This window comes from Cuculus canorus, chromosome 5 (assembly GCF_017976375.1).
Source record: "Cuculus canorus isolate bCucCan1 chromosome 5, bCucCan1.pri, whole genome shotgun sequence".
In the NCBI taxonomy this organism is placed as follows: Eukaryota; Metazoa; Chordata; class Aves; order Cuculiformes; family Cuculidae; genus Cuculus; species Cuculus canorus.
In genome coordinates this window covers 9,396,681-9,419,557 of record NC_071405.1, presented here as the reverse complement: position 1 = coordinate 9,419,557, position 22,877 = coordinate 9,396,681, and the positions used below count along the sequence as shown (strand labels likewise).

The window sequence follows — 22,877 nt, the reverse complement described above, 5'->3', positions numbered from 1 at the left end:
GCTCAGATCAGGTCAAACGCTGCACTGGTGTTGAGACACTGTCCGTATTAATTGGCATTTATGTCATAGAACAGCAATCCTGTGACCTGATGATTCCAATCCCCTTTTCAGCAGGCTGCTATGAATTAACATCACCAGTGATTCCCCTTTTCCATCTCATGGTTTTTCTCATTGTTGTACGACAAGTTCCCATATGAGGACAGGCTGAGAGAGTTGGGCTTGTTCAGCATGGAGAAGAGGAGGCTCCAAGGAGACCTTATAGCGACCTTCTGGTACCTGAAGGGGCTACAAGAAAGCTGGGGAGGGACTTTTCACAAAGGCTTGTAGTGGTAGGACTAGGAGAATGAGTATAAACTAGAGAAAAGCAGATTTAGACTACACATAAGGAGGAATTTCTTCATCATGAGATTGGTGAGGCACTGGCACAGGTTGCCCAGGGAAGCTGTGGCTGCCCCATCCCTGTAGGTGTTCAAGGCCAGGTTGGATGGTGCCTTGGGCAGCCTGAGCCAGTGGGTGTCCCTGCCCATGGCAGCAGGGTTGGAACTGGATGATCTTTAAGGTCCCTTCCAACCCAAACTATTCTATGATTCTAAGTTACTTTTCCCCCCCTCTTCCTTATCTTGGCTCTTACAAGGGATTATATTATTTATTTGAACATAAAAAAACCTTTCATCACGTGAGGGTGGGGTTGCAGATATTGTCATAAAAATGCTAAAAATCCACATTTGTACTTATTTTGCTTTCCTAAGAAAATAATCACATATAGCTTGTGATCTCATATCCATTTTTATCATGTCCCTTATGGCAGCAAACATGAAACAATGTCTTTACTTCTTACAATCAAACCACATCAGCACCTATGTCATAAAGCTAAATTTGAACCTCAGTTCTATTGTCAAGCCAAAAAAAAAAAAAAAAGGCATAAATGGCAAAATCCAGCTGCAGAACAGGATTATCCTTTAAATCCCAGACTCTCCAGAATCCCTGGTACTGTGTAACACCTGTTTTGCAAAACACTAAGCAATGTTTTGATTTCAAGTATCTCCATACCATGGCAATTTGATTCTGACATGTTGTTTTTAATTTTTTTTGTTTTTTAATTTAATTTTAACTATTTAATTGACACCAAAAAAAATAGTTCCTCATGTGTGTCCCAGCTAACAGCCTTGTTAAAAAGAGACAACTGATTGGATGGACTTAATGAATGAATGCAGCAAGGAGTAAGTTGTCTTTGGTTGTACAAGGGTGATCAGATCAGGCTATTTAAAGAAGAAAAGGACTAGTAATGCAAGCACAGAGTTTACAGAGTTTTAATCTTATCTTCTCATCAGAACTAATCTCCTTCACATCTGGATATTCCAGTCTTTATCAAATTTCAGAATCTCTTGCTTGAATGTTAATAATTATAAAACTCTTAAGAGCATCATGAGACTTGATGACTCAGTATGAAGTATTCTTAGACATCAACAGTCTGACATGTAATTTTAGCTGTGATGGCTAAGCTAATTTTAAGGTTAAACAACTGACAGTTGTAGGCAAGCCCATTAAACGTGGTTGGGATGACAGCTGTTTTTACAACCTGCTAATGACTACAGGTTTGGTCCTGCAACAGTGAGGTCACTGCAGTGAGGATACAGGCCTTCATGCATGGACTACAAATAGCAAATGGAAACAGCAACTTGCATACACCCTTGCATTTTTAAAATAGAAGCACCACCTAACGAATGGAATAGGCTAAAGCCTAGCTGAGAAAGTATTCTGGTCATTCCTTATTTCTTATAGCAGAAGATCTTGTCAAGAAAATTAAGCTTTCTGCAATTGAACACAAAGGCATTGTAAGCTTTCACCACTGACAGGTCAAGACTTGTCAAGGAGATAAGGTGCATCTCCTTCACATATGGACCTTCACGTGCACCCCATCCCTGGAGGTGTTCAGGGGCAGGTTGGATGGGGCCTTGGGCAGCCTGAGCTAGTAGGAGGTGTCCCTGACCATCGCAGGGGGATTAGAACTGGGTGATCTTTAAGGTCCCTTCCTACCCAGGCTATTCTATGATTCTACAAAAGAATCATAGAAAGGTAGCTGTGCTGGAGCCCTGTTGTGTGTGAATTGCACCCAGCCTTTAGAACACCTCAAATTGACTTAAGTTTTCTACTCTTGTTGCTTTCAGCTGTTCTGTGGTTTCTGTGCTGAAGTAGTCACTGGCAGATGGTACCAATGAGTCCATTTACATTGTACCATCATGAATCCAGTAGAGAGCACAGGGTCCAAAATGAATCAGCATACCCTGCAATGCCACATCAACGCTTCTTCAGGCGTCAGACATGTCTGGTTTGTCCCTTTTTATACAACAGGTTCAGGACACGCAGGCTTTCTAGCAAGATCACTGAGGCAGCTGAGATTCTAAAGGGGGGGGGAGGAAAAATCAATATTCAAATGGATCTTTTTTCCCCCACTGGTCTTCATTTTCTTTAAAATGCTTGTAAATGTACTGACGTTCTTTTTTAATTTCCATGTTTCACATGAAAATCAAATCTTCCTGGCTACCAGACCTTAAGTGACATTTTGCTACCAATAGAGGAACCATGTGAAATGCATGTGAGTTGCAGATGAGCTCCAAAAACCTGGACAAACTGCATTTATCTTTCTGAGCTGCCTGAACGTTGGTCCGCTTACTTTTCTGTCAGTCTTGGACTTCTGTAGAGTCTGGGAGGTGTTGTGCTTTTCCCGTATTTCACATACAAAAAAACTAGGAGAAAAATAGTGGAACAAAAATAACAATATTCTCAAATAAAGCTTTATATTTTCAGCGTAAAAATAATGTTCCCTCTATTGATAATTAGGTCTTTACTGTACTTTCAGTTTGCTGGTTTTCCTGAATTGCAGGTTCCTTCCATCAGCAAATTCTCTTTCCACTTGAACAAGAAAACCACAGTGTGATGCCCTAATGATTTCACAACTAATTTTGTAGATTGAAAATTACTGGCATTTTGGTTCTAACCAGTGTCCTGACTGTTTGAGTATTGTTTTAAAAAGCTATCAGGTGAGCATAGATCTCGCCTCAGAGGGGCCGAAGCGCAGCAGTTTGTGTAACACATTTTTTCAAGACACTAGCAGAAAGCAAATATTATCAGAACTGCTGCATTTCAGGAATGCAGGATGTCAGCATTCCATGTTCTTCAAAAGTCCAAAGCCTTTGTGACATCTTTCAGATAAATTCAGTTCGAACACAGGATACACCCTAGGTGTGCACTTCTGATGAGGTAAACATCATGTGGTTATTAATCATAGCTACAGTCCTACAGTTCCCAATGGCACAGCTGCCTGAGCGGATACCTACAGATGTCATCACACCAGGGTGTTGCAGGAATAGCACCAAGGAAACATAAAGCCTGCAGCACAGTCATCCAGCAGCTGGCTTTTAGATTCCAAAAATAGGGGCAGCCCACTGGAGGAGAGATGGAGCAGAGCATGAGGACTGCACAGTCCAAGGATGAAGTTTTGGCAGGTTCATGATCGCATTCTTAGAGGCCCTACATATCATCAATACGAGGATTTCTGTTAGATAACCTCTAAGCGCAATGGGTAATTAATGAATTTTAGCCATATAAAAATTAAGTGTCCAGCCCGGGTGTTCATCACGGCTTCTTCTGTAATCACTGAAACTACAGGAGAGAAAAGGGCACTTTCAGAAGGCAACTCACCCAACCTGTTTTGGACACCCAGGAAAGCATGGGAGTAATGATCATAGGAAGGTGCCTGCCTGTCTCTGCTGACCCAAAAGACAGCCTGGACAACAGCTTGATTACACATATAATATTTAGATGAGGGTTACTAGGTGATATAATCCTACTCCAAAGAAAACCAAACTCCACAATCTACCAGGTTTTAGGCTGCAGAGTAACTCTGAAAACATTACTTCCCGTCTATGTAAAATATCTGTGGTAGACAATAAGAGACACAGGGACAATAAGTAAGGATGGAAGATGAAACCAAAGGGCTCTGCTCTTCCTGACCTTTGGAATAAACTACATGAGAGACACTGAAAGAAGTACAGCTTTTCCACTTAGGGATCAGGAAATCTAAATCATGCCACACAACAGTTAATATTTGTCCCCTCTTTAAAGAATATACAGCCAAAATTCCTGTATCTCATGATATACCTTATAATAAAATAAGTTTAACTAGTAATAAAACTAGAAGAGTTAAAAGGAGCTTTGGGCAATATGAATATGCAGACATTACAGTAGACTTGTTCTGAATACAGCCATTGCAATGGAAACCGATTCCAAAACGCAGTTAAATTGCCATGTGATCCTAGTCACAACTGCAGTCCCGTATTCTCTTTTATGGGAAATGATGTCATTGGGAACAGCTTCAAAGCGTGGAATGTTCTAAATTGACAGTTTCAATGAAAACACTGGACAAAATCATCCTCCCCCACATGCAGTACCCAAGTCTGCACAGGTGGTAAATATCTTTATTTAGAGACAGATGTTTTTTAAAAAATATTCTTAAAAATACCACCCATCTGAAGCTGTAACAGGAAGCAGAAAAAAAAAATCCTCAAAAAATAATATTCTCTAAAAATACCCTGTGGAACAGCATAGCATTTAAAATATGCATTATTATGCAAAAAAAAAAAAAAATCTTGTTCCAAACAGTGAAATACGATTCTTGGTTTATGATGCGGAAAGAGCTTTGGAATGATTCTCATTAAGTGCGTCTTTGACTGTGGTGCTAATGACTCCAGTGACTACCGGTCACAATGAACTGTATCCCATCTTGATCTACAGCTAGAGGGAAAATAAAGAGCTGTATGCTGGGAGATGTAGTCTCATGAGCTAACAATATGCACAGTCCAGTGTTATGTTACACATAGCTGTTTGAACCTAATTAGATGTGACGTTTGAATTTCTTCAGAATAGTTATTGCCATTGTCAGTACAGCAGGCCACGCAAAACTAAATAAAAGTTACACTTGAAGAAAATACTGTAGTAATTCGACTCTATCCAATTTCCCAAGAAAAACATACAAATAGAAAATGACAGCAGCAAACTCTCCGTTGTTGTTACATTCCTGCAGCTTAAAACTAGGGCATCACAAAATAAGCCGGGCCATGTTTTCATTCACTTTTATTTAAAAGCACACGCACACACAAACCCCAGCTACAGATAACACTTACAGAATCTAAATGAAATCCACAATTGTATACAATTCAAAATGTTAGGAAAGATTTATTAAAGTGGGAAAGGAAGGTGAAAAAATTAATTTATGTTTAAGTGCAGAAGTTAAATCAGCATGGCACATGCCTGCAGGAACAATTCTGCGTAATCTCCACCTTGTTTGCATAGTGTAGAAGTTTTGAGGGGAAAAAAAATGCAGTTTTTAAAATTTGAGCTGCATCACAAAATCATGGAATCATTTGGTTGGAAAAGACCTTGGAAATCATTGAATCCAACTGAACTGTCCACTACTAAACTCGTCTACCCATCTTTTAAACACCTCCAGGGATGGGGACTCAACCACCTCCCTGGACAGCCTCTGACTTTGCCCAAGAACCCTTTCAATGAAGAAATTTTTCCTAATATCTAATCTGAACCTCGGTGCAATTTGAGGCAATTTCCTCTCATCCTATCCCTTACTACTTGGGAGAAGCAACCAGCACGCACCTCACTAAAGCCTCCTCTCAGGGAGCTGTAGACAGCGACAAGATCTCCCCTCAGCCTCCTCTTCTCCAGAATAAATGACCCCAGTTCACCCAGCTGCTTCTCATAAGACTTGTGAGGAGCCAGCCCCTTCCCGAGCTCCATCCCCTTCTCTGTACACGCTCTAGCCCCTTAATGTCCTCCTTGTAGTGAGAGGCCCAAAACTCAACACAGGATTCCAGGTGCAGCCTCACCAATGCAGAGTACAGGGGCACAATCACTTCCCTGGTCCCGCTGGCCACGCTGTTTCTGATACAACCAGGATATCAAACTTGTAACTAATTACCTTTGGACACCAAGAGAAAATTCAAAATTGCTTTGACAAAGATTATGGGAATTCCTCCACAACCTTCCAAAATGTCCCTTTCATTGTGGAACTCACTGCACAGGCTCTGCTCCCGTACAACATATTTTAAGACTATTTTGCATTTAAATCCCCCTAAAAGTTTTTCTCCACCACCAAAACTTCATTTCAAAAGCCCGAAACAGTGAACACAACATTGATCGCTACTCAGTGCTGTTCACTATCACACTGACAAATGTGATTAACCATTACTGAGCGCTGTTCACTATCACACTGACAAATGCGATGAGGGGGAAGACAGTGAGATCATTTCTGAACATGTCATTCGGTCACAGTCAGCAAGGGAATCTGGAGGCTTTGTAAAACACCAACAGTTTATTACAGGAAAGCCATACAACAATGAGGTTTTGTTTTATAAGTTACAGCTTTTTCAGGTATCTCCAGTTAGGGCTTTGCTGGGTTTATCAAGTCTTGCCTCCACCAGAACCCTCTGGTCGTTGGCACACTCAGGCTGATGCTGCACTTATTGTCACCTACAATAGCTCAGGGGAACAGAACCAGCAATGTGAGGGCTTTCCAAACACTGAGTTCAGGGGAACCTTGACATAGAGCTGCTTGCTTTCCTTGCTGTTAATGATGGAAGCGATCTAAAGAAGACAGCCTGCCTGAAGTACCCACTTCACCTTCCCCCAGCCCTCTTCAGTATCTCTCCCTCTCTACTCAATTCCTTTTGCACAGCCTCAAAACTACAATGCATCCCTAATCCTCCCTTTAAAAGCACTCCTTCTGGCATCCGCTCCACCTTCAAAAATCCCCTGCTCCCTGATTTAACCCTGGCTTTCTGGAATGAGCCAAACAGAGCTCTCGCCTTGCCAGGACGCCCCTGCTCCCACCAGAGCCTCCCTAAGCATCTTCCCGCCAGTCCCACCACATCCACCTCCCCCTGTTAGATAATACAGAGGTTTCTGTAACAACTCATCCCTTTAATTTGTTCCCTGCAGACTGGCAGGCGCAATCACTCCCTGAACACACTCCCATCCCTTTTCTCACCAGCCCAACATTCATCAAAGGGCAGCTGAAAATCATGGGATTATTAATCCCGTTATGCGTTCATTACTGGTAATCTGCTGCCAATTTGGCCAACAGATGTGCTTTCAACAGGGAAGCCTGCAGGGCTCTGCTTTAGGTGGGTAAGAGCCTATGCCAGACTGTCCCTGCGTCTCGGTACCTGCCCACGGCTTTGGGGATGAGACATGAGGATGGCTCTTACTCAGCCATCCTTCCCTCCTTCCTTCAGTGTTTTTTCCTCAGCCTTCTTTCCTTCGCCTCCTCCCTCCATCCTTCCCCTCCTCCCACCTCTCTTTGCTTCCCTCCCTCCTCTCTTCACTCCTTCGCTTCCCTTTCTTCCTTCCCTCCTTCCTCTCTTCCCTCAATTTCCCTCCTCCTTCCTTCCCTCCCACCTCTTCTCTTTCCTTCCCTATCACATTCCCACTTCCTTCTTCTCTCCTTCTTTCCTTCCCTTTTTTCTCCCTCTCTTCTCACCTCCCTTTCTTCTTTCCTCTCTTCTCTCCTTCCTCTTCCCCTTCTTCCTCTCCTCCCTTTCTTCCTTTCCTCCCTCCTTCCATCTTTCCTCTTTCCTTTCTTCCTTCCTCTTCCCTCCTTCCTTTCTCTCCTCCCTCCTTCCTCTCTTCCCTCTCCTCCCCTCTCCCTTTCATCTTTCCCTTCTTCCTCTCTTCCCTCCTCCCTCCCTCCTTCCTTCCTTCCTCTCCTCTCCTCTCCCTCTCATCTTTCCCTTCTTCCTTCCTCTCTTCCCTCCTTCCTCCCTCTCCTTCTTCTTTCCTCTTTCATCCTTCCTCCCTTTCTTCCCTCCCTCTCCTCTCCCTCCCCCTCCTTCCCTCTCCCCCTCCCTCTCTGCCCCCTCTCCTTCCTACCTTCCCTCTCCCTCCCTTCCCCTCCTCTCACTTCTCCCCCTCCCCTCCCCTTTCCCCTCCCTCCTCCCTTCCCTCTCCACACTTCCCCCTCCCGTCTCTCTTCCCTTCCCCCTCCCCCTTTCTTCCCTCTCCCCTCCCTCCTCCTTCCTCCCCTTCTTCCCTCCCCTCTCCTCTCCTTCCCCTTCTTCCCTCTTCCCCCTCCCCTTCCGTTCCTCCTCCCACTCCACCCCTCCTCTCTTCCCACTCCCTCCCTTCCCTTCTCCCCGTCCCTCCCCTTCCCTCTCCCCCTCTGCTCCTTCCTCCCTTCCCTCTCCCCACTTCCCTCTCCCCTCTGCCCCTCCCTTCCCTTTCCCTCTCCCCTTCCCCCTCTCCCTTCTCCCCCTCTTCTCCCTCTTCCCCTCTCCTCTGCCCTCCCTCCCCCTTCCCCTTCCCTCTTCCCTCCCCCCTCCTGCCCTCTCTCGCCTCTCCCCTCCCTCCCCTTTCCCCTTCCCTCTCCCCCTTTCCCTTTCCCTCTCCCCTCCCTCCCCTTTCCCTTTCCCTCTCCCCCCCTCCCCTTTCCCTTTCCCTCTCCCCTCCCTCCCCTTTCCCTCCCCCCCTTTCCCTCTCCCCTCCCTCCCCTTTCCCTCCCCCCCTTTCCCTCTCCCCTCCCTCCCCTTTCCCTCTCCCCCTCTCCCCTTTCCCTCTCCCCTCCCTCCCCTTTCCCCTTCCCTCTCCCCCTCTCCCTTTCCCCCTCCCCTGCCCTCCCTCCCCCTTCCCTTCCCTCTCCCCCTCTCCCTTTCCCTCTCCCCTGCCCTCCCTCCCTCCCCCTTCCCTTCCCTCTCCCCTCCCTCCCTCTTCCTTCCCCTCTCCTGCCCTCTCTCGCCTCTCCCCTCCCTCCCCTTTCCCTTCCCCTCTCCCATCCCTCTCCCTTTCCCTCTCCCCCAGCGCCTCTCCCATCGGACGGCGGGCGGCTATGACGTCACCCCCCCACACGCACGCGCCGTGCTGCTCAGCCACTGGAGGACAGCATCGCCGTCTCGCTCCGCCCCGCTGCCGCCCCTCCCTTTCCAGCCCCGACATCCGGGTATCTCAGGGAGGGGGGAGTGGGATCGCGACGCCTGCGCGGGGCGGAGAGGCGGCGGCGCAGTGCGCGCGTGGTGCCTGCGTGAGACAGAGAGGGGGGAGAGGACAGAGAGCGAGCGAGGGAGACAGAGAGAGGCGACGGGGGGGGGGGGGAGGGAGGGGGGGGCGGGCGGGCGCGGAGCTCGCTCGGGCTCTGCGCGGAGCGGAGCCGGGGTGGGTGGTAGGAGGAAGGAGGAGGAGAGCGAGCGAGCGGCGAGATGAGCGCGGAGCTCGCGCCGCGCACGGAGCCGCCCGCGGCAGCCGCCGCCCGCCAATGAGCTGAGGCCGCTCACAGCCCCCCCCCCCCCCCCCGCCGCCTCCGCCTCGGCCGCCTCGGGGCGCGCGGTGAGTGGGGGGGGCGAGGGAGGAGGGGGGTGGGAGCGTGTGTGCGGGAGCGTGTGTCTCTTGGGTGTGATTGTGCGTGTCTGTGATTGTACCTGCATGTGTGTCTGTGTGTGATGTCTTGTGTGTGATGGTTGTGTGATGAGTGTGTGTCTGTGTAATGAGTGTGTGTGATGGTTGTGTCTTGTGAGTGGTTGTGACTGCACTTGTTTTGCATGTGTGCGTGTGCATCTCTTGGGTGTGATTGTCTTGCGTGTGTGTCTGCATGTATGTCTCTTCTGTGCGATTGTCTTGCGTGTGTGTATCTGTGTCTCTCGTGTGTGACTGCCTTGCGTGTGTCTGTCTTTTGTGTGTCCGTCTGTCTGTTGTGTGTGATTGTCTTGCGTGTGTGTGTCTGCGTGTGCAATTGTGTATCTGCGTGTGTATCGCTTGTCTGCATGTGCGTCTTGTGTGCAGTTGTCTTGCATGTGTGATTGTATCTGCGTGTGCCTCTCTAGTGTGTGATTGTCTTGTGTGATCGGGTGTCTGCATGTGCATCTCTCGTGTGTGATAGTGCATGTCTGTGTGATTGTGCTTGCACGTGTGTGTCTTGTCTGTCTCGTGTGATTGTGTGTTTTGTGTGTCTCTGTGTGTGGTTGTCTATCTGTGTCTCCGTTCCTGCGTTCATGTGTGTGTGTTTCCTCCTCCTGGAGTGCAGGTGGGAAGCTGACTGGTACTGTGAGGGAAATGGGAATGGGGGTGGCAAGGGTTGAGGGAAGAATCGTGGAATCATTTGTTTGAAAAGACCCTTGAGATCATTGAATCCAGCTGTACCTGCCCACTGCTAAACCATATCCCTGAGCATTTCAGCTGCCTGTCTTTTAAAGCCCTCCAGGGATGGGGACTCCACCACTTCCTTGGGCAGCCTCTGCCAGTGCCTGACAACCCTTTTGGTAAAGAAATTTTTCCCAATGTCCAGTCTAAACCTCCCCTAGAGTAGCTTGAAGCTGTTTCCTCTAGTCTTGCTGCTTGTTATTTGGGAGGAGACACCAGCGCGCACCTTGCTACAACCTCCTTTCACATAGTTGTAGACAGTGATAAGGTCTCCCCTCAGTGCCCTTCTCTCTAGGCTAAACAGCCCCAGTTTCCTCAGCCGCTCCTCACAAGACTTGGTCTCCAGACCCTTCGCCAGCTCCGTTGCTCTTCTCTGGACATACTCCAGGACCTCAATGTCTTTTACTCAATTCCTTCTGCGCAGCCTCAAAACAATGATGCATCCCTAATCCTCCTTTTAAAAGCACTCCTTCTGGCCTCTACTCCACCTTCAAAAATCCCCAGCCCCCCTGATTTAACTCTGGCTTTCTGGAATCCTCCTTCCCAGGGGCTGAAGGTGGCTGGGCCGTGCAGCCCCTGCATTGCAAGGTGGGGGTGGCACAGAGCTTCTTGGGGTTGGACATAGGGAAAAGAGGAGGATGGGGAGTGGAGTTAAGGCCTGGCATGGAGCCTGTTGGGGCTCGGCATGGGGGGGAAAGGAAGTGGGGATGAAGGTGAGGAGAGGGGTTGGGGCGTGAAGCAGGTAGCAGCAGCTTCCCTTTGCTTCCTGCTCCCCCCTCCTCCTCCCTCGTTTTCTCAGCCGATTCAGAGTTCATTTAATAGTGGCTATAAACAGCCTTCTCTCCCATCACCACCCAAACGCTTGGGGCACAGCACTGGGGAGAGAAATAAAGCAACCACGCATCTATTTATAAAGCACCCCACCCTAGCGAGGGTCAGAGCATCGAGTACTCCCCGAATAGTGACATTATCACACAGCGGGTGGTTCTCCCTTGCCAACGCCTTTCAGGCGTTTAAAGTTTGAGATTTTGCTGCCTTTGAAAACAATGTCATGAGCAAAGGTTATGCTGACGTTCTGTAATATGTCATAGCGTGCTTGTCAGAAGTGGAGAGAAGAAAACGCTCTCTCCTCGATTAAAAGGTTGCCCAGTGATGTGCTGGATAATTTGGCTTCTGTGTTAAATGCCAGAAGTTCTGAGCAGGCATCTTATGTTTTCATTACATTCGTTTGTATTATAGTAGATGTGATACAGCTTTAAAACTGGCTGTGGGCTAATGGTTTCAGCAGAATTGATTTTGGAGGCATCTGTTCATTATGCATTTGTGTTAATTCAGTACAATTAAAATATTTCAGTGTTGCCATGTGTACAGCAGAATTTTGTTGTTGGAGAACTAACATTCACATTTACAGTAGGGCTTGTGGGGAACTGATTTTTTGGAGGCTTATACGTTTTGTCAGTGAGAAAGCGCTGGTCATTGCGATGTCCTGCATTAGAGTTTAAGGTCCTGTATGTCATGCAAAGGAATTTTTTATCTGTATTTCTTTGAGCAGAAGGCAGCTTTAGATCCTGAGAGCAGTAAATTGAAAGGTAGGTGATATGTTTTCCTTAGGTTGTGGTATTTAACATCAGAGTAAGTAGAATCCTTTTCTCAAGTAGAAATTCTAAATGTTGTGATTCTAGGAAGTAACTTTCCAGCTACAAGTCCCTGAAGCACTTCCCTGAGCCTGTACACCCGTGGTTGAGTGGTTAGGTGGCAGAAGCAGGATTGGTGAAGGACTAGTGAAACTAAAGCAAGAGGGCTGCTCTTTCTCAGGACCCTGTGTGGATTGCCAAATGCCCAAGAATTGTGCAAGTCCTAGCTGCATTTCTTCTCTGATTGCTTCCTTTCTGTTACTATTCATAGTTTTTCTATGAATAACAGCAGTGTCAGGCAATGAGGGGAAAAAACATGGGGCAGGGGAGTTTTCCGTGTTGCCTCTCTGGCAGAAGTTGCACTCAAAGGAAAGGTGCTGAAGGAAGATACATTTTATAGGTGAACCAGAGTTTTTCACTGGGGTGGGGACAGCTGCTCCTAAAGCTTTCCCATCTAGGCCTTCTCCCTTTGTGTATGAGACTGGGCTAAGAGTAGAAGACTTGCTGATGCATCGTAGCAATTACTAATGTTTTCCTCAGAGATAGATCTCTGATAAAACCCGTTAATAAATGCAGCTTGCGCTGGAGAGAGCTGGCCTGTACTCTTGGCTTCTCTTGCATAGCCATAGCTTTCATATATACAGCCAAGGCCCAACCTGGTTTATAGATTAAGTCCTTTGGTTGGTGGTTGTCTAGTAAATCTCTGCTTGAGGTAGAACTATACCTGTTTTCCCTAGTATTTTCTTACCTGTTTGCAGGTGAGGTTGGGATACTTTTGTTGAAACCAAGGAGAAGAGGTGGAAATGTCAGTGATTGGTGAAGCTTGCAGGTCTAAACAAGCAGAACTGACTTAGTGCCATCTGAATTAAAGCAGAATACAAGAAAGATATTTTTTTTTCTCCTATGAAATCAAGCTAGTTGCTTCTTATCTGAAGTGCAGCTTGTACAGTGAAGTTGAGTCATTCTTGCTGAGGTAGCATTTTAAGAATTGTCCTTAAAATGCTTAGATAGTTAACTCTGGCACGGTATAATTTGCAAACTTATGTAACTGGTATGTTTTTGAATGCCGCTGTCAATAGGAGATCTTACTGCACTTTTCAGTTTTAGCGGAACTAGGGAATATAAAGCAGCTGTTTTCAGAACATGACCTAAATATAAGTAATTTAACAATAACCTATTTCTTACTGAAATATTGATGTCAGTATTGACGTAATTTTTACATGTTCAGTATTTTGTAGGTAACTGCCTAAGCAGGATCGCATTGGAACTAAGTCACTGAATAATGCCGGTTGTGCTATTAAATAAGCAAGTTTGGGAATGGGAACCACGGTGAAGTAATTGCATTCATCTTGTGTCTGCAGACCTGCAGCTCATTTTAGGACTAGAACAGTGATGGTATTTGAAGTCAAGACAACAGGAACTTAGCATAGCTACACCTCAGCCAAACAACATTTATTCCTTCTATTGAGTGTGGCCCTTTGTAATTTTTGCTCCTCTTCTCTCATAAATCATACCTCACTTTTATCATTTTTTTTTTTAAACATTGGTGTGTCGTCTGTGACTGGTTTTAGATGACGCAACCTGCAGTCTCATTTATTCTTTTGAAAATGAAGCATTTTTTTGGGTGCTGATTTTCTTGCTGAATTCTTACTGGTCTCTGTAGTTTTAGTCGCATGATCCAAATTGCAGTTAAAAATACTAGGATAAGAAATAATCTTCTGTAAAATTTAAACATGCTTGACTACAATGCTCTTCATTCAAGGAATGGCAAAGTATAAAGTCTGTGTAAACAATGTGTAATCCCTGAAAAAATGCCGATGTTCTTAGGATATTTTGAAGATCCAGGAAATGTTCATAGAATGTCATTTTTGTGGCATTTTATGTACATTGCATTAACTGTTGCATAAAAACATTGTTTAAGGATTTATGTATATGAGCCACGATGTGGTGTGGATCCCAGTGGAAATGTCATTATCTTCCTGTAGCTTCTGTATTTTGTTCCTGTTGCTATCTGTGAAGAAACAGTTTGGGATTTACCAGGACTAATATTGCTGGAGTAAAACATTAAAACCTTAAGACTGGGAAGAATGCTGAGAACAAAGAAATTGTAATTGGGGCAGGAGAAGAAAGCAAGTGGGTTACCATGGGGGTGGGTAGACTGATTTTTGTTCATGGACAGAGGTGGTATCTGGCTCAGTGTTACTGGTACTAAGCCTGTAAAACTGATATTTTCTATATTTCTGTCTGTGTTAAGGTCTGGTTTTCTGTATTTCTTTCTGCTAAACTCTGCTCTGTGTTAAACCACAAACTAAGTTACAGATGTCTGTCAAGTCTCTAATGTTGTCTTTTTTAAATAAATTTCTGTCTGTGTATAAACTGAACAAACTTTTGGGTCTTGGGGGTTTCATCTTAATTTTTTTGTTTTCGTTGTGCTGGTACAATTGGTGGATATTTCAGCTTGCTACTGAAGTCTACAAAACCGTGTGTGTTTATAAATGTATGAAACAGTTGCTCAGGTTTTTTTTTAACAGCTCTGCTAAAAAGATGTTTACATGTGACTAAAACAACTGAGTAAGAGCTTACTTCATCTACAGATAGTTCCAGTGAAGTAACTGTGCAGGATGTAAACTTTGTAGCTGTAGCAAAAGAGCATCTAAGAATGACACAAAACACAACTGGGTAGTCCAGTTTCAATATTGAAATGTAGAGAAATGCAGTTTACACATAGAGGAGAAAGTACATTAGCTTCTCTGTTGCTAACATCTTTGTTCTCAGTTCAGGTAAGAATATTTTAATCATAGAATACGACAGAGCCTTCTGTCCTGCAAGTTATTGTCTGATAAAAGGCTAAAACAGTAGGGGTTTTCTGGTTAGTTTCATTTTTTTCTCTTTTCGTGTAGTCTTGGGGCAAGAATCTGCTTTCTTGCAGCAGTCATCGTCGATCCTTGTTCTTTTAATGAGATGGGAATGCTGGGGATGTGAGGGCAAAATAGCTTTGTAAATAAAGACTCTGTGTGTGTACAAATGAACAAACTCTGGCTTTTCCTAAGCTTTGAGGATTTGACTTCCAGATCTTAATGTGCTTCTGGCATAGTTTTAATGTCATTTCCTTGCAAGCAAAGGCAGGTTACAGCTGCACACTTCAGAACATTTCCTATTTTCTTCCCATGTGTAGCCGTCAGATTTTAAGCCTCCTGTATACTGCTTTTCCTATATCCTCACCAGAATAGTCGTAACGTTGCTGAGATTAGAAACCCACAAATATTTTCATGTAAAATGAAGGGTCAGTACTTGGCTAAACAGAAAATTTTGGGACCTTCTTGCAAACATGGTGTTCTAATCCTTGAGCACACGCATAGTGGTTGTGTTTTCTCTAAATAGGTTATTTCTATTTCACTCTCAAGCACTATCGGTGTAAACTTTTTTTTTTAATGGTTTTATTCTTCCATAGTCATAAATTACTCATAAGCAAATCAGAAATAGATGGCTGGTGTTTCCTTTGTTTTTAGAGTCTCAGCGAATAATCCCATTGGGACCTTTTTCCACGTAATATTTTTTTCCTAGCTTACTTTAACACTTTAGCTAAAACACTGACAAAGACAAATTTGCTGTAGCTTGACTTCACTGCAGTGGCTTTGAACAGCGTGAGCAGTTCTGGTCATTCTAATAAGTCATTCTAGTCTGGAGGCTTTTTACCAAATAACTTCATTTTCCTCTTTTGAGTGGCATGATGGGCCAGGGCTCCAATACTGTCTTGATTTTTATTAATAGGTTTAGATGAACTTGATAAAAACGGAAATGCTTTTTGTTTGTTTCGTTTTTAATTTCTGACGCAGAAATAGCAGAGGAATAGTGTAGTTCTTCCACTAAAGAAGACATTCCTTGGGGAATCGTCAGCTTTTTTTTTTCCCCTTAATGGCAGGTGTTGCTTGATTGGTTGTGCTGAAAGTGAATGAAGATACTGAGGCTTCAAGCTGTAAATAAGAGATCAAAAAAACTGAAATGTAGAGGATGGAGGGTTTGGCTGTTACTTGAAACATCTGATATGTTCAGATCCGTTCAGTTCTTGGACCTTCAGTGGCTTGTACTGAAGCATGAATTGTTTAGGCCCATGATGTCTAGAGGTGGGGGAATATTCTGATATGGTCGAAGGCAATGACAGAGCAGTCTTGGCGTTACAAATACTGTGAAAGATTGTAACTCAGCTTTTATGACATACTGTAACGCCTTTATTCTGTGTTATCGTTTTCTGTTTCCTTTCCGCCTATATTCTCTTTCAGGTGAAACATGCTGCTGTGCGTAGTTCTGTCAAAATAGCTGCATAGCGCTGTGTACTCTGACAGCGGCAGTTTGGTTGGAGTTCTTATTTTCACTTATTTGCTTTGCTCTTTCAGAAAATTTGAATCTTACTGCATCTCATTGGTATATAAAATGAAGCGAGGCCTTTCTTTCTGCTGATTTCTGTCTACATAGACTGCAGCTTCCTTGGATCTTCCAGTTTTTACAGTGCTTGCTTAAATGGGGCTTTTAATTTTGGCTGGAGTCTGCAGGAGTTTGTGTGCTGTTAACAAAGCATTTGTCTAATCACCGCGTCTGAAATGGGTGTCTTTTGTTTATCTTCCAACACTTTTAAGTAAGGAATCTTTGGAAAATGAAGTATAACCAGAAAGGTGCTGAACTAAACACCAGCATGGGCATGTTTTCAGCTTATTAACTCTTTCAAGCAAGGACCTTGACTTTTTCATTCTCACACTGTTCAGACTGCAGCATATGAATTTATGCAGAGCTACCTCATTGATTTTCATAGGACTTGTTAATGCCATTTTGGTTGTCTACAGTTCTTTATAGTGATGGGGCTGCCCGTACTCTGAAACTGCTGCCTAGTGCGTTTTTTTTATGCTTTCCCACCCCTAGTTTATAGTACAAATATGTATAAAGAAGCAAGAATTCTGTTTAGGCCAAGAGATATTACCTTAATTGTGTTCTCTGGGTGCCAGTCGTGTCAGGATCCTAATGAGTGACTGGTACTTGTGTATGCAAGTTCTGTCTCATCTCAGAATCAATGTAGTGATTTTTCTGTCCTCAGCAGTGGTCCTAGTGCTTCTGGAAAGAAGTCATTTTCTTCAGTGACTGAACTTAGAGCAAAACAAAACCAACTCCATAAAGAAATCTCCAAACTACATCACAGTCTTAATGAATTTCTGCAGGAACAATTTGTTAGAGAGATTAATTACCTTTCTTTAATGTCCAGAGCTTGTTTTTTCAAAAATCAGATTGCATACATCTCCTTTGGAGAAAATTTGAACTTAATCCATCATACATTCATATCAAGAACAGCAGCTAGTTTAACCGTGGAACAGGTTTAGTTGACTGCAGGATAGAAGCAGGAAAAGGTGTTTTATGAAAAAGCTGAAACACATTGTTGGAGGGGGGGTCTTGACTTAGAATTGGTTACTTTCTGCATTCCAGAAAACCTTTGGAGGCTTAGCAATCCTCTCCTAAATCCTACCTACCCCACTGGACGCACACGTGAAAAATACATTGGCGTAGGAAAACAAGTGCGATAAAGTACTTTGCTGTTTAGTACGGGGGGGAGCATTCAGAAAGGCTGTTTGCTCCTTGCAAGGGTAAAGTATTTTAAGCAGAAGAGGGGTTATGTTTGAAAACCAAACCAACTCACAAACCAGCCTAGCTCAGTGAAATGGCAATGCCTGTGGACCAGCTGTCACAGGGTCAGAGCTCATAGGTGTCTGTATCAGGAGTGCAGTGATTCAGTGTGTTCTGCTGTGGTATGAAGTTGTGATTGCAGTGACTGCTGCATATTAATTACACAGAGAGAGAGGAAGGATGAGTGGAGAAAGGTGGAAACGATTCATGCTTTCCCTAGAACACACAGAGTCATTAACTTGTTTACCTTCGGGGTTTGTTTGCCCTCTCACTTGCATCCCTGTAGGGATGTTCTTGCCTGTATGAAGGCTGGTTGCTGACAGCTTTGATATTTCTCTTTACTTTCTTTAAACTAATGTTTCTGGCTGTCTACCTTTTCCTGTTCCCTTTGGCACATGCCATAGCTCCTGCATCTGTCATAAACAAAGAAATTATTGATGTCATTACAAACTTTCTTACCCCTATGGGTAGTCTCTTCTTATGTTCTTCTATTTGCAATTGTCATACTGAAATAGAATGCAGACTTCGATTGTGTCTTCAAGAAGCAAGTATTCTGACGGGGAAGTTGTGTGTTAGTCCATGTGTGTTAAAATAGCCCTGTTTCTGTATTTTATTTCTTCATTTTCATAGACAATTTACGTCTCCCAGTTGGCTCTCTATTCCGGTGTCTGAAAGGGCACATTCATAAACACCAACTGTAATATTCAGTGCTTTATTGATGTTGTTGAAGCATGAGTGCCAGACCTCAATCGTATAGCCTTCAATAGTTTTTAAATAGTTTTGTTGGCAAGAAGCTTTTTCATGACTTCATTCAGCCCATGACTGTGGTGCAATTATGTCTCCTCATCTGCGTGTTCTGTTTTATTTTAGTCATTCTTCCGATCCCTGGGATGATCTCTGACATGTTGTTTGTTAACGTTAATTGATTTGGGGCATCCAGTGTGTGCTGTCAGTGTTTCATTCAACTGGCACTACCTTCTGAAAGCGTTTCCACATTTGCACTTTTCTGTGCTGACTGGTTACTGCGTCCAGCCTGCTTAAGGCTGGGGCAGGGAGGGGAAGTACCACAGATCAGATTGGAGTTGAAGGGATCAAATGCTGCTTTTCTATTCAGTAGCAGTCTGTATAATTCAGTGACTTGCTCTGGATCCTGTAGTTCAAGTAGAGGTTGTAATCCTTCTTTATGGTGCTCATTACAACACACAGCGCATAGTGTCGCTTGGAGAATTGTTCCAGGAAATTGGAGTATGGGGATATTTCTCAGCTTAGTTTGTACAAGTGCCTATGACTTCAGTGTGGTTCATATAAGCAGCTTATTCTAGGAAAGGAATACAACTCTAACTTTGTTTAAAAAGGATTATTAAATTACATGTTGTTAAAGTACAAGTTTCAGAAGGGAGTGGTTGGTTTCCTTGGACAAGACGATCTAATCTTTGTCTGAATTCCTTGGAAGAATAAATTGTCCCTTTACAGGGGTAAAAGGAGTTGCATTAACTATCCTTTGTGAGCAATTTAAGACTTATCTTCTTTAAGTCTTCAAGCAAATAGCAAAACAGTAAAATTTATTTTTGTTTGTATCAGAAGGCAGTGTAGTTGTGCTGTCTGGATAGCACAATTTGAGGAACAAATGAAGGAGCAAAGAGATTTCATGCATTCCAGTGATGTATCTGTGGTTGTCCATGGTAGTCCGTGGCCCAGTATACTAATTACCCTCCTTTTATTTGCCTCTCTGTTCTCCAGTCGTGTCTGTTTTCAAGGAGTTCAGCTACTGACTCTTTGGCATACTCCATTCATTATTTCAGTTTTGTTTCTAATGCTGCAGTCCTTTAAATTTTGGCAGTCTTGTGTTTTATCCAAGATCTTGTTACTGGTGTTGATTTTTCTAGGCCAAGTACAGTATTTTTGCTTTGCTGTCTGAAAACTGCAACTTGGGCTTTTCATGCGCTTGCTGTAGAGGCTGACCTTCAGTTTGACCTCCACAAAATAAGCGTTTCAGGAGCCATGTTTAGATGCACTCGTAAATGTGTCCCCTGCATATTTGTTTGCATGCAGTGGGGTCCATTTTCACTTTTAGTTTTGTTCAGAAGCCTCTGCTCTTCGGAGCCAAAACCCGGGAACTTTGCAGAAAGCCCTTCTGTTGTAGGAGAAACTAATGGAAGGCACTGATACAGAGGTGGCACACCAAGAATCATCTTGGCTTAATGTTGAAGTTTGCTTGAGGAATCGTGGCAGTTGCAGTGCCAGATGATGTTGTGGAGTTACAAATTCTGAAGAAAATGTTGCATCTCTGATCTTTTTACAGGGCATCGCGGCTATAGGGCTGTTCAAAATTGCCCTTCTCCAAGAAAAAAAAAAAGCAGTGGATAGGGGACATGTCATAGAGTGATTTGGCTTGGAAGGGAGCTCAAAGCCCATCCAGTTCCAGCCCCCCTGCCATGAGCAGGGACACCTCCCACTAGATTGGGCTGCTCAAAGCCTCATCCAGCCTGGCCTTGGAACACTTCTAAGGAGGGGGCATCCACAGCTTTCTTGGGCAACCTGTTCCAGTGTCTTACCACCGTCATCACGAAGAATTTCTTCCCAATGTCTAATCTAAATCTCCCCCATTCCAATTTAAAGCCACTCCCTGTCGTCCTATCACTCCATGCCCTTGTAGAAGTCCCTCCTCAACTTTTCTGTAGGCTGCCCTTCCTGGGGGCTGCTCTAAGGTCTCCCCGGAGCCTTCTCTTCTCCAGGCTGAACAACCCCAACTCTCTCAGCCTGTTCTTATAGCAGAGGTGCTCCAGCCCTCTGATCTTCTTTGTGGCCTCTTCTGGACGCATTCCAACCTCATGATTAAAGTGCATTTTCTCTTACTTTGGCTTTAATAGGAGCAGGGAGAATGTCTGTCTCCTTTTGTACATGCGTTTATTGTTGAAGCATTTTGCAAGTTGAAGCTTCCAGAGCAGAGGGCTGGTTCTGTCTCCCAGTATAAGACTGCAGTTTTCTAATGTGCCTGCAGAAATGTGTGGCTGTGATGGGAAGGGCAAGGGGAAAGAGCAGTAGAATCGGTTGTGGAGAGTAAGGGTTATAAGATGGAGACTCCTGTTTAAGAAGGTGACTAAAAAAATATGAGAGTTAAACGAAGTTTGGAATCTGTTGCTTTATTGCAGATTGTGCATGCAGACTCTCCTGGGTCTGGCGTCTCTCTGTAGTGTCATTACATAATGAAGTCATGCTGTAATTTGTGTGCTTGCACAGCTACAGTTTAATCTGATCTGCATACAGAGCTGTATGCTTAACTGAAGGTGTCATTCCAGCTTAATCAGTAGAGTGCAGAAACCACCTCACAGAAGAATGAAAAACATACTAGTGAGTTTGGGTAGGCACTGATGCGTGAAAGATGTTTTTGTAGATATGGACTCAAAAACAGGCCTACAAGATATTTTTAGTAGGAAGGAGGCACAGCTTTCTTATGTCAGCCTTTTTGTGTCCGTGTGTGTATGTCCATTTAAAGCTAAGATGGGGTTTTTTAGGAAATAAGGGATTTGAAATTCTTCAGGTTTTAGCAACACATAAGAATGTGGGGGGAGAAGTAGCAGATAGGCTCCGAATCATAAGAATTCACAGACTGATCATACTGAACTCATTTTTTTTTTCTGAACAAGAATTGGGATGCTGGAAAAACTAAAGGCTTGGCATGTTTGTCCTATCCACAAGTAAACTATGCTTTTCCTTCAGATACGGTGAGAATTTTGAAAACTTGGCCACTCTAAACTAGGTTTAGGCTGTTGCTCTGATGGAAGTATGGTGAGCTGCAGTGTTGCAAAGAGGGCTTGTGCAGTCTGTGATGGCAGTTTTCAGAAGGTGACCACTTTATGCTCTGGGCTGTGAATAATTTCCTAAGCAGAAGTTGTGAGACCACATTGTAGTTATCCTTCTCTCTGGTTGTATTTGCCTCTACAGTGGGTAGTTCGCAGCCTTGAAGGATCATGTGCCAGCATCTCACCTACAAAGCTTAATTTAGAATAGCAACAGCTTTCAGTTTACAGTCTGTGGAAGGATACGGCAACTTGAATTTAAATGGAGAGTGGATTTGTTAATTTTTGAAGTATGATAGCAGTTCTGTGTGAATTGTTAGAACTGCGTACGACCTGCCCATGCATATGTTCAGTTGTGTTTTACATGACAAACTACTGAGAGGGACAAACAGCCTACAAAGCACAACTCTGTCTGAATATTACATGTAATATTCAGTGCAAATTGAGTTGTGCTACCTTTTTTAGTGCAAATGTGGCGGTGCTTATGGTTAGTTTAACTGTGTCCTGTTCTTAATGCTTTTTGGTTTTTTTTTAAATGCAGCAATAATGTAAAATACCTGACAGAAATGTGGTATTGGCCAGGGCAGTTTAAAGCTTTTTGAGCTCTAGATTAAAGTGAAATAGTTGAATATCTGCATTCTATTCTATGATCTCTTCAACAATAACAAAGCATTTAGCATTAGTTTAAACTCTGAGATGAATAAGAAGTCTGTTATTCTGCAGAATAATTCTTAATATGATTTATGACATCATTCTGTAATTATTTTGATCGCTCTGACTTCACTTGAGTTGCACGTGAAGATAGTCTTCAGTCATATTTTTTTCCTAGCAACTGCAGTAACATCAACCTGAAGCCTCTGTTTAGAGTACAAGACCAGCATAAACTGTATTTTGTTGGCTGGTTACGGTTTGCGTGGTCATCAGTATTTTGTTTGCTTGAGAAGAGACAGAACTTAAGAGCAGAGGTGTCGTGCTGTTGACATCTCTTCATAGAACTGAAGAATCTGCAGCTTTTGCATGTGTTAAAAAGGATGTGAGCCAGGGAGCGTGTATCCAGCCCATACGCCTCCCATTTGAATCACTGTTGTGGTGAAATTAGATAAAAACATTTCTCAGGTGTTTATTCTGACACATACAGATGTTTTAGACAGGTTGATCATGGCTGGAAGAGGCAGTGTGAAAGGCTTTGTTGGATATACGGTGTCACAGCTGGAGCTGTATTGCAGTAAAAGCACATTATCAAAAAGTGATGGTATCACTTAGAAAACTGATTAAATGTATTCCATATACAAGTTAAAACTTTCTGAAACCCCTAGTAGTCTAACTTTTCTGCTCGTACAGCGGCATAGTTGGGACCTTAGGTAAAATCTGTTTCAGAGACTCTTCTCACAGTTAATTTTTCTCCACTGTCTTCAAATAGAAAAGCTCGTAGTCTTGTTCCATTACCTTGCGTTGTGTAACAGGGATTTGCACGCTCTTTGATGCTTCCCAGGGCAGAATTTGCAAGTATATAAAATGTGTGACCTATTTTGCGTGATTTTTTTTTTAATAATGAATGCACAAATAAACAGATGTGGAT

At 43.8% G+C, this 22,877-nt stretch overlaps 1 protein-coding gene across 5 annotated transcripts in view; it reads left to right on the top strand.

Annotated features, from left to right (window-relative positions):
• The first annotated feature begins 9,251 nt into the window (after positions 1 to 9,251).
• The window catches only part of PPM1A (protein phosphatase, Mg2+/Mn2+ dependent 1A), a 35,152-nt gene continuing 21,526 nt past the window's right edge, over positions 9,252 to 22,877 (top strand). For 4 of the 5 annotated variants that reach the window (XM_054067146.1, XM_054067140.1, XM_054067145.1 and 1 more), the window contains exon 1: positions 9,252 to 9,387. The gene's annotated coding sequence lies outside the window, so the exon portion shown is untranslated. The remainder of the gene's footprint in view (positions 9,388 to 22,877) is intronic. The other variant, XM_054067143.1, reaches the window with a different exon arrangement.